The sequence below is a fragment of the Sesamum indicum genome, linkage group LG4 (assembly GCF_026168435.1).
Source record: "Sesamum indicum cultivar Baizhima isolate 11 linkage group LG4, ASM2616843v1, whole genome shotgun sequence".
NCBI classification, from domain to species: domain Eukaryota; kingdom Viridiplantae; phylum Streptophyta; class Magnoliopsida; order Lamiales; family Pedaliaceae; genus Sesamum; species Sesamum indicum.
The window spans coordinates 9,020,547-9,033,672 of record NC_142660.1 but is presented as its reverse complement, the minus strand read 5'-3'; positions in this window follow the sequence as shown (position 1 = coordinate 9,033,672).

Sequence of the window (13,126 nt, the reverse complement as noted above, 5' to 3'; positions counted from 1 at the left end):
CTAACATTGCAGTCAGTCGTCGTGTCCCAATTCAGGAATTTTAAATCAATTCCCTTTCGAAGAACACGCTAAACATGTTGTCTATCAGGTTTTCCCCGACCATAGGATTGATTAACCCATGTGTAAGTGCCGTGTACTTTGTCAAAAGTTGGGGGAATTAGACTTGAGTTGGAGAACCAAACTTGTTACAGAGTTAAAGCCTTTGGTTGGATTGAGGTAGTGTGTATTTAGTGGGAGTTCTTGAAGTATCTTAATGAGAATGGGATTCTCATTCAGTGAAATTCTTCCAAAAAAGACGATGTTGAATTATCTCTGATGAGGAAGAAATTGAACCTTGATTGGACATGGTTTGGTAGGTGTTTCACTAAATTACCTGGCCCATCTGGATATAGACTTTCGAAAACTGTCAAGCTGAACAACATGGAATTTTCTTAAGGTCGTGATCCAAAGACCATATTTGATATGGATTGGCAAGGACATAAGCCTGTGTCCTAAGAAAGGTCTTGGGTATGAGGAATGGTCCTGCATACGTTAAAGGACTAGTGGGAGGCAAATTAGACTCGAGTCTGATTTCTACATGTTCATTATGGAAAAAATGCAAATATCCTTTGTAATCAAATCTTCACTGATTATATTTCAGTTCTCCAAAAGACGATCAGAAAGCTCCAGTTACCTGAAAGATACAAGTTTCTGAATCTAACTAGATAAGGAGAAACAATATAAGACATCAATTCGGATGAATCAATTGGAGCCACGATATCCGCTAAGGAGTTCAAACTAGGTCTGAACATCCTGTATCTGGAATACTTATTTTGACAAGTTCTTAGAGTACATGCCTCGGTCAAGAACAAAGTGGAAGCTCAGTGGGAGCTCAATTGTGCTCCTAGTGTTTTACATGATAAAAAAGCCTTGATCATTTGGAATGATAGAAAGATGTTATGGAACTCTAAAACACAAATATTGTGAATATAATTCTCCATATAGGAATTAGATTCCAATCTAGGGATAAGCTATTCAAGATTCATATTGGTAAACTAATGAGGAACTTAGATGTTTCATATTCCCTACGTCTTTGCTGACAACATGGAAATATTGTTCGGTGCAATAAGCCCAATGTTGCTTATGCTCTTAAGCATAATAACGGATATCGATTATGCACCAATGAAGCAATAGACTGTTGTTGAAGAGCTATCTTGAATACCTGAGTAAGGATTAAAGAAGAGATCTCTACACACTTTAATGAGTTGATTCTAGAATGTTATTGCAATAATAGCTTCTAGCGTCATATGAATAATGTTTAGTATCCAAACGAGCATACATTCAAGCTTTATGGTGATATGGTAAGTTGGAATGTTCCAAACAGAATAACACAAGGAGCTTCATCATGAAAGTTGAATGTATGACAACTTTAGAAGTTGTATTGGAAAGTAGTTATGATTGAAAAAAAAAATAAAGCTACAGCCAATTGTTGGGTGTACTACCTAGCATGCCCACACTAGTGGTCACCTAGGAAGATGACAACCAGGCTATGGTACAAGATAAAAGGCTTGGGATCCCATCACAGGTCCAAAGAAAATTCTTAGACACCACCATCTGCTTGGAGTGAAGGTAGGGAGATATGACGTGTAGTTGGACCACAGATCATCGGTAGAAACTCCGATAGACCCATAAGACCTAGCTGGTATCGCAAATTGCTCATGAATAGGTTAGTTTAAAAATATGGGTAGTTGGATTTAGGGTCAAGTGGGAGATTGTTGGAATTTAAAGCAATCTTTAGTTAAGTAATATTGTCCTGACGAATATGGTAAGTATTCATCTTTGGTAAATGTATCTTTTGTGCTTACCAATTACGTTAAACACATACTTGACATCACAACAGTTGCCTATAGACTAATAACCGATGTAGTTGGGTTGCGCATTGGATGGATGCCATGAAATGAACTTCTGAGGATTGGTCTGAAATATTCCAAGTCGAGGACCACGAGACTGGACATCGAGAGTCCTATTGAGGCTTGCATTAAGTATTTCATTCATTGAATGAGTATCGTGTCTCATTGGTAACAGACGTTGGTCGTCAATGCAATTTGGGTTAGTTGACAAGGTGGTCAACTGATTGAAGTGACTCGTGGTTATTGCAGTATGGAAGCATTGGAGGCTTGGTCAGTATGAATTGAGTCCTCGGCTCCAATAGTACGGTAATAGTCCTCAAACTTGAGGAATCACGACAGTCACGTGCATACGATGACTATAACTTTGACCTGCGCGAGAGGTGATTATGTCACATACATGATGCATTATCCAATGTGTTAGAAATGGTGATCAGAAAGCCAATTGGATTGGCGGTTTTGGAAATCATTTAGCAATCTTTATAAATGTGATATTATCTTGATGAATGTAGTAAGCATTCATCTGTGGCACCGTGTGTTTTTTGTGCTTACTATTTACGTGGAACGGCATTTTAACGTCACAGCAAATGCCCACAGAGCAATTGAAACCAACTTACGTGTAATTGGGCTGCACATTGGATGTCAGCATGAAACCAACTTCTGAGAATTGGTCTATAACGTTCCAAGTCGACGACCTAGAGGCTGGGCATCGAGAGTCCTATAGAAACTTGCACTAAGTATTGCATTCATTGGATGAGAATGATATAAGTTACCTCCCACAAAATATTTTTCCGTGTGAATCGTAAAAGCGGGGCATGGAGAATTGTGTTTGTGGACTCCAAGCCCACTAGAAAATAATTTCCCGAAAATCCCACTTGAGAGTGGTGGGCTTTCTGAAGAAATAGTGGGACAGGTTAATGATTGAAGACCAAGTCTTAAACTTGATATATAATATTACAATAATCTACTAAATTTCTATTTACATTAGATGTTAATGTCTAAGAATCAACTCACTGAAATTCTTGAGACTAATAAATTTAACGAAATAAACTACAAATGATTGGCTGTGAAATCTTAGGATTGTCCTAGATTTGAAGAACTAGACCTATGTTCTGGATAGGTCTCTTACTCGAAATTTGCTAGAAGGGTCCACATGCGAAGAATGTTTGACGTTCGAGTAGTGGCATGAGGACAACCGGCAGGTTTGCAGTGTCGTACTAGGGTCAATAACCAATGACATCCATAAATAGTATGGTAGGCATGATGATGTCCAAGCTATAATGCTCCGCATAAGCCAGGTTTATGCGGTTATCAAACCAGCATATTGGATATGCTGTGACAAAAGAATTTTTCGATGCCAAGATGATTGAAGGGTCTTCTGTACGAGAGTATGGGGTTAAGATACTATCCCTTGTGGAGAAGCTCTAGGACCTCAAGGCTAATCTTGAAAAAGAGACGTACATTAACGTGATGCTTCAGTCTCTTCCTTCCTCCTTTGACCTGTTTATTGTGAATTATAACATGAATGAACTTGACAAAGACCTTTATGAGTTGATAAACATGTTTGTCTAGTATGAGACAACAATTGAAAAGTTTGCGCTGTCGGTATTGGTAAGGAAGGATTCAACCTCAGAAGCGAAAGGCAAAGGGGCCGGACGCTGGAGGAGGAAGAAGGGTAAGCCAGAATCAGCTATTTCAAGCGCTCCTGTTGCCCAAGTGGAGATGGACATAGGGAAGAGGAAGGCGGTTCGGCATTCATGGATTCCAAAAGATATTTGCATTAATTGCCATTAAAAGGGGCAATAGAAAAGAGAGAGTTCATCCTCTATAATCAAGGTATAACTTGTTATTGCGCCTTAACATGACTATTACTACACTTCTTGGGTATTGGATACCAGCTGTGAAGCTCAAATCTCCAAATCGTTTGCAGGAGATGAAAAGGAGTAGAAGGCTAAGACAAACGGTCTTGAAACTTAGTAATGGCAGGGCTATTGTTTTTTGGTTAAAGGACTAGAAAGTCTTAGCTGTTAGTGATCATGTTAGGATAAAGTTGATAGGATATAATTATGTAACCTAGTATGACAAAATTATGTTTTTCCATTTTTGGACAATATGGATTACATGATTTTGATCAATGATGGTTATTTTATTTGACAAAGAATGGTTATTCTTGTCTACTAAGGTTATTTACTTAATTATTTCAACGCTATCCTGTAATTAGATTATGAGTGCTCTAAAAATGGTTCAAATAGATAATCAAGATAAACTCACAGATCTGGCATGCGAAGGTAGGTCACATTTCTCCAGTTAGGATAAGAAAGTTGGTGAATTCAACGAGTCTATAAATAGACAAGTTGAGTCTACAAGCTTGCAAGTCCTTTTTGACAAAGATTAGGTCCGAAAAGCTCTTTGCAGGACAAAGTGTGCTTGCCAATAGTCTATTAGATTGGATCCAATTATATATCTATGAGTCACTGAATACAGAGAGCCAGAGGGGGTTCACAAGTCTAAGGACCTTTGGAATGTACGGAGAATTATTCTTGAAGTTGAGAACCAAACTAGTTCCAAAATTAAAATCTTCGATTAGATCGAGGTAGTGTGTATTTAGTGGGAGTTCTTGAAATATCTAACGAGAATGAAATTCTCACTCAGTAGAGCTCTTCCTTAGAGTACCACAATCGAGCGGTATCTCTGATAAAGGAGGGATCGAAGCTTATTGGACTTGGTTCGATTGTTCTTTTACTGAACTATCTTGGCACATATGGTATGGCAAACCTGTTTCCACAACATATTTTACAATATGAGATGGTCTTGCATACATTAAGGAACTAGTGTGAGGCAAACTAGGTTTGTACAGGTTTATTTATTATCCTAAGGGAAATTGAATTTCATTGAATAACTGACGTGAGGAGTAGCTCCTTGAGGAATCAAGTGGAAAGACACCTCAGTCAAATGTAGCAAACATCATTTGTAATTGAATTCTTCCACTAACTCCCTATATTCCAGCCTCCTGAGGGATGACTAGAACACCTTAGTTACCTAATAGGTACAAGTTTTCTGAGTCTAACCAGTCAATTGGATTATGATCCAAAGACATAAGGAGAAGCGATGTAGGACATCGCATTGGATGAATGGCTTGTAGTCATGAGATTCGACATGGAGTACAAACTAGGTTTGAATTTTCTTGTATCTGGAATATTAGTTTTGACAAAGTTATGCAGGGTATGACAGTGGGCGAGAATGAGTTAGAAGGTCAGTAGGAGCTTAATTGTGTTCCTAGTGTTTTAGATGTGAACATCTTACTCATTTCGAATGATGTGAAGATGTTGGGAAACACTGAAGCACAAACATTATTCATACAATTCTCCATGAAGGAATTGGATTCCTTCCCTTATCATAAGGTTAAGATTTTCAAGACTCAATCTTTGTGGACTAATGAGGAGCTTAGAAATATATGTGACATCCCCTATGTCTTTTGCCTTTGACAACATGGGTATGTGGTCCGATACACTAGACTGAATGTAGTGTGTGCTTTGAGCATAACAATGGATATTGGGAGTGTATCGAGAAGGCACTGCATAGCAGTCAAGATAACTCTTTAGTACCTGAATAAGGATTAAATTAGCGTTCTTCATGCAAGTTAAGGTAGAGTTGATTCTGGAAGGCTATGACGATACTAGTTTTCAGTTATTTGTGAATAATGAGTAGTCTCAATTTGAATGTACATTCAGACTTAATGGTGATGTGGTGGCTTGCAATGGTTTCAAGCGTGATGCCACAATGGTTTTCACCATAGAAGTCAAATGTATAGTGACTTTTATAGTTGTTCAGGAAGTGTTTTGGATGAAAAACCACATCCAATGGTTGAATGTGGAGCCGAGCCTAGCCAAGCCAGTAGTTACCTAGAGGATAACATCTAGACAATGGCACAAGCAAAAGGGTCAAGATCTCATCACAGATCCAAGGAATATTCTTAGACGCCGCCATCAATTTGTTTTTTGGTAGGAAAAGGTGACGTGCGGTGGAACCGCGTTATTTTGGCAGAAAATATGGTAGACCCATGAGATCGAGTAGGTATCGCAGATTGCTGACTCAGATAGGTCTGAGGGATATGGGCAATTGGCTTTAGATCAAGTGAGAGATATTTAGAAATGGTGACCCGAAAGCCAATTGGATTGGCGGTTTTGGCAACCATTTAGCAATCTTTATGAATGTGATATTATCTTGATGAATATAGTAAGCATTCATTTGTGGCACCGTGTGTTTGTTGTGCTTAGTATTTATGTTGAACGGTGTTTTAACGTCACAACAAATGCCCACAGACCAATTGAAAAAACCATGTAGTTGGGGTGCACATTGGATGTCAGCTATTAAACCAACTTTTGAGGGTTGGTCTGAAACGTTCCAAGTCGAGGACCTCGAGACTAGGCATCAAGAATCCTATAGAGACTTGCACTAAATATTGTATTCATTGGATGAGTGTCGTGTTAATCAGTGACAGACATGGGATGTCTATGCGATTTTAGTGGATTAGTTGACAAGGTTGTTAACTGATTGAACTGACTCAGGAATCGTCATATGGAAGCTTTGGAGGCTTGGTCGGTATAACTTGAATTTTCGACTCCGATAATACAAGATTAGTCCTTGGACTTGAGTAATCATGGCATTTACATGTATATGATAGCTATATCTTGGATCTGGTGAGAGATGATGAGATCGTTATAAGCTTTGTCCAGTGTAATTGGAGTATGTATTGAGGACAGTGGATTTCAAGATAGAATCCGTCCCCTATCAGTATATGATGGATATATCTCCTATGCGCTCTGAGATTATTTAGACTCGCTAACTCTATGTTCATAGCTAGTGGTTGAATAGAAAATAATTTTCTTTGTCGATCAATAGAGTAAATGCATCTCAAGTATTCAGCATAGTTGTTTGGTCCAATTTCCATGCTCTAGACTAAGGCCGAGAGTTGGTCGATGGAAGGACTTTACCTGTATGGAACTCGAGAGCCTAAATATTCAGGCCAATATTCACCAATTCTCTAGTGTCATGGACCGTTACTAGACGGGCACCCATGGTGACGGACGTTTCTGATTAATGGTTAATTGAAAATAATTAATTAGATTAGATTTAATTAATTATTTGTGTTGGACACAATGCCAAAGTCTAGCTGAGAATGAACATAAAGAGTCATACACAAATCACTATGGAATTGGTGGAATAAATTTGAAATTAATTTAGAATTAATTAGAGAAGAAACAAATTAATTTAAATGGATTAAACTAATTCAAGGAGAATATAAATGAATGGTCATTTAATTAATAATCCATTTGATGGATGGCTCAAGAATTAATTTGATTAATTAATTTTTAGCTTAACACCTCTAAATTAACTAGATTAATTTATTAGGTTTGACATAATTAATTGATTAGATCAACTAATTAGTATTTGAGCTAAGATTCATTTAATTGGATTAAATAAATATTTGGACTCAATTGGGCTAACATTAATTTAATTAATTATTGTCTAATGGATTTTGATTGGGCTTAATTTAATTTTTTTAATCAAGCCCCGTCCATATTTGAAATTCAAGCCCATTTGAGGGAGGTTGGAGCAAGTCAAGAAGGAGTTGAAACTCCTCACCATGATGAACATGATGGAGTGGTTATTTCATCATGGTTGGAGGTTATATGCATGTTGTGCATAGGTCGACTTGGAGGCAAACTTGGTAGTTATTGAATTTTGAATTCAATTGTATGTAATATACAAAAGTACACACAAATTCAAGATAACCATAACGTGAGCCATGAAATTTGCTCCTTTCTCTCTTGAAAATATTCTCTTTTGTTCTATAATAAATTGGATTCAAGTTAGAACATAAAAGAATCCAAAAGTACTAAATAATAGCGTTTGTTTAGAGTTGTTTTTCTTCTTGTTCTTTATTCTATCTAGCAATAGAAAAATAACTATATCTTTACATAGTGTGTTGTGAACAAATTAAATGGGTTCTAATTTGGATCTTAAAGTAAACAAAAGAGAAACGAAAAAGCAAACAACGCACGTTGCTGCTCATCTATAGAAACAAAAGGCAAAGTTACATGTTGTATTTCTATGCTTTTTGTTTCATCCTCTAGCTACTTGTCTAGCATATTTATATTTTTATTACTATTCTTTTGACAAACACCGAACGCCCAAAAATCTCAAACGGAACATCCCTTTGAACCGTTTTAATTTTTTTATTTCACGCTTCCGCCGCATTCCCAGGCCATACCAATTCTGCCAATGGTATTAGAGCCCGATTCGGTGCTGTGTATTTAGGATTAACATATTATTATGTATTGAGCATGAACAATGTGTTTAATTTTCTTTTGAAAAGCATGTTTTATGGCTTTAAAGCATGGTTATATGTTTAGAAAATAGATATAAATTTTTCTTTAAAATTATGGATATCTATGCATTTTTTGAAAATTAGATTTTCTATAAATGCATGATTTTATTTCAATTTTTAATTGCAACAATTCAATTGAACCGTTCGATCAGCAGACAGTAGGGGCGCGCCCCCAGTTGGCAAGTGACCGACCGACAGGGCTGCAACGGCCATACAGCTCTATTTTTCAAATATTTCTTTTGAATTTTTGCAATTAAAAACTGAAATAAAATCATGCATTTACAGAAAATTCAATTTTCAAAAAATTGCATAGATATCCATAATTAAAAATCAAAATTGTTACATATTTTCTAAACATATAATCATGCTACAAAGCCATTAAACATGCTTTTGAAAAGCAAATTAAACACATCGTTCATGCTCAACACATAATAACATGTTAATCCTAAAGCCACAACACCGAACCGGGTTCTGATAGCACTGAAAGAATCGGTATGGCCCGAGAACGCGGCAGAAGCGTGGAATAAAAAAAAATTATTTAAAACGGTTCAAATTGGTGTTCCCTTTAAAATTCCCAGGCATTTTTCATTTTTCAAAAGCATAATAATAAAATAAATAAGCATGGTAGACATGTATCTAGAGGATGAAACAAAAGCACAGAATTACAACATGTAACTTTACCTTTTGTTTCTATAGATGAGTAGTTACGTGCGTTGTTTCCCTTTTTATTTCTCTTTCGTTCACTTTGGGATCCATATTAGAAACCCTCTAATTTGTCCATACCACACTATGGAATAGATATAGTTCTTTTTCTATTGCTATATAGAACAAAGAACAAGAAGGAAAAACAACTCCAAACAAACACTATTGTTTAGTGCTTTTAGATTACTTTATATTCTGGCAAGAAGCAAATTCAATATAAAACAAAGGAAGAATAATTTTTAGAGAGAATTGAGAGCCAAATTTCGTGGCTTATTGTGTTAGGTTAGATAGGACATGTGTGTAGTTTTATATATTACATACAATTTAATTCAAAATTTAATAACTACAAAGGCAATCTATACACACACATGCATATAATCTTCAACCATGATGATATAACTACTCCATCATGTTCATTATGGTGAGAAGTTTCAATTCCTACTTGACTTGCTCCAACCTTCCTCAAATAGGCTTGGACTTCAAGTATGCACCGGGCTTGATCTAATCAAATTAAATCAAGCCCAACCAAAGTCCATTGAAAAATAGTTGATTAAAATAATTTTAGCCAACTAAGTCCAAAGATTCATTTAAATCAATTAAATAATCTAATCCCAAACACTAATTAATTGATCCAATCAATCAACTAAGTCAAACCTAACAAATTAATCCAATTAATTTAAAGGTGTTAAACCAAAAAGTTAATTAATTTTATTAATTAATTCTTGAGCCATCCGTTAAATGGATTACTAAATAAATGATCCAATAATTTATATATTCTCCTTGAATTAATTTAATCCAATTAAATTAATTTATTTTTTCTCGAATTAATTCCAAATTAATCCCACCAATTTCATAGTGATTTGTGTGTGACTCTTTAGATTCACCCTCAGCTAGACTTGGGCATTGTGTCCAACACAAATAATTAATTAAATCTGATTATTTTCAACTAACCATTAATCGAAAACGTCCGTCACTATGGGTGGCCGTCTAACAACGGTCCATAGCATTAGAGACTAAGTGAATATTGGCATGAACATTTAGGCTCTTGAGTTTCATACAGGTCTTGTCCTTCCATCGACAATCTTCGAGTCTTAGTCTAAGACATAGAATTGAGAGTTGGTTGCCATGCTGGACTAGGTAACTATGATGAATACTTGAGATGCGTAAACTCTATTGATCGACAAAGAGAACCATTTCCTATTTGACCAATCGCTATGGCCATAAACTTAGAGAGTCTAAACCATCTCACAGCACATATGAGATATATCCATCATATATTGATAGGGGATGAATCTATCTTGAAATCCACCAACCTCACTACATACTTCGACTATATTGGAAAAGGCTTATAATGACCTCATTGAATACACAATCATCTCTCGCCAGATCCAAGATATAACTATCATATGCATGCGACTGCCATGATTCCTCAAGTCCAAAGATATTGTCGGAGCTGAGAATTCAAGTCATAACGACCAAGCCTCCAAAGCTTCCACATGATGATTCTCGAGTCAACTCAATTAGTTAACAACCTTGTCAACTAATCCAGTAAAATTGCATAGACATTCCATGTCTGTCGTTGATTAAACACTCATTCATCCAATGAATACAATACCTAGTGCAAGTCTCTATAGAACTCTCGATGCCTAGTCGCAAGGTCCTCGACTTGAAACTTTTCAGACCAACCCTCAAAACTTGATTTCATAGCTATCATCCAATGCGCAGCCCAACTACATTGGTTATTCAATTGGTCTATGGGCATTTGTTGTGACGTTAAAACGCAGTTCAACGTAAATAGTAAGCACAACAAACACATGGTGCCACAGATGAATGCTTACTACATTCATCAAGATAATATCACATTTATAAAGATTGCTTAAATGGTTCCCAAAACTACCAAATTGGCTTTCTGGTCACCTATTCTAACAGGAGCCCACAAGAGAGATGAAGAAATAAAGAGAGATTACAAGTCCCATAAAATGTTAATGGAATAGAATAATTTGGAATTTATTCCAAAAGAGTCAGAATAATTTAATTAGATTAAATAATTGGATCATTTATTTAGACCAATCCATTAGATGGATAACTTAAAATTTAATTAATTAGAATTTTAAATTATCCATTAAAATTAATTTGATGGGTTTGATCCGATTTATAAATTGAAAGAGAGAGAATAAAAACCTTGGATCCTTTAATTGGAATATAGGATATTTTAATATTGGGCTTATAAATTAAACTAGGTTTGATTTAAAGTCCACTAGATGTGAGCTTGATTTAATTTTAATTACTCGAGCCCAGTCCATTAAAATACAAGTCCAAGGCACTGTTCAGAACATGGCTAGGTTAAGGAGGAGCCAAAACACCTCCTTGAGTGTGGTGCAGCCGAACTGATGCCCTGGAGTGCACCAAAATCAGCTATAAGGTGGCTTTAAGGATAGTGGATGGTTGTTGGATTCTTTATATGTCAAAACTCCTTGGTATCTTGTGACTAGGTCACATATAAAGCCTCCTATACCCTCATAGCCGACCAGCAACTACTGCACACACCATACCCACAAAATTTCACTCTCTTTTCTCTCTAAAAACCCTCTCAAGACCTTAGAGATCGAAAGAGGAACAAATGATCCAACATCCTTTAGTGGTGGTGTATCATTTTTTGGAGGATCTCCAGATTGAGATCTCACCGTGAACGGAGCTGAAAAATGAAGAGGAATCAACGCTTGTAGCCGTGAAGAAAAACGACAAGGGTAAAACATCCATTTAAGTTTGTTATTCCTCTTATCTTGATTTCTTGTGATTCTTGGCCTTCTTATTTTTTATTGTGCACCGAATGCCGAGAAAATATCAAGGCTATACCCCTTCATCAAGCACTACAAAAAAATGAGGAATTTGGCATGGGTAAGGAAACTGTTTCAAAACCCGTTCCATATTGGAACAGGCTTTGAAATGCATGAGCAACGGATATTGATAGATGACGTCATGATCCAAATATTTTCGAGTTATAATTTTAGGACGGCCAAACTGTTTCAACATGTGTTCCAAACTAATAATTACAAAATTTATTCCAAAGACCGGTCTAAAATAGTAATAGTTAATGTTTGGAACTCTATTTGAAATACATTATTAGAATTAGGGACGGTCTTGCAATGACTGTTCCTATATGTGTCACAATAGATCTCCACAAAATGATAGTTAGAAAATCTATTCCAGAATGAGGTACAATTTAGAACGATGTTAGTACACACTTAATCAATTATGCTAAAAACCGTTCCAAATTATAAGTTTTACTTAAGAAGTAATGTGTTTTAAAAACCATTCCAAAATCCGCTACAGATTGGAACGTATTTTAGTGTATTTTGTGGACAATTTGCAAAATAATATTCTCACACAAATAAAATTATTTTTTAAAGAAAAAAATAATATCTTTCTATTTAGGAACGGTCCAAAAATAAACAAACTATTCCGAACACCGTTCCAACTTTGAACGCACTTAAAAAAACCGTTCCTAAATACATTACAATGTCCTAAATAAAAAATGAGGGACAAAATTTAGGAATAATTAATTTATTCTAACTGTTCCAAAATCACTTTCAAAAAATTTAATTTCACTCCAAAAGAAAAGTGGAGGAAAAATCAAACATAGGAACGATTTTTAAATATTTGATCATTCCTAAGATGAATTTAAATAAAATCGTGCATAAATGTATAAACTATCTGTTCCTAAAATGATTAACAAAAAACGTTCCTAAATAAGTTCTAAAACCGTTCCTAAATATGTCCACAGATTCCTCGTTCACTTCCCAATTGCGATATCTCAACATCCGGGTCCCTAATAAATTCCAAACTTAAACGCATAACAACACTTTCCATATGTGAACATATCTAGTGATCTGATCTAAAATCAAATGGTCTGATGGACAGTTGCATCATTTTTAAACCTATTGATTGTATATCAGATATGATATCTCAGTACTAGTATAACAAAAATGTCCAAAACTTCATCGGATATAGTATTTTTTTCAATTTAGTAATATCTAACGATCTGATTAAAATTTTACCGGTTTGATTAGGCGATCCAAATACAACAGTATAAGATGTTACTTATATCTATGTAAGACTAACAATCTTATATATCCAATTATACTTG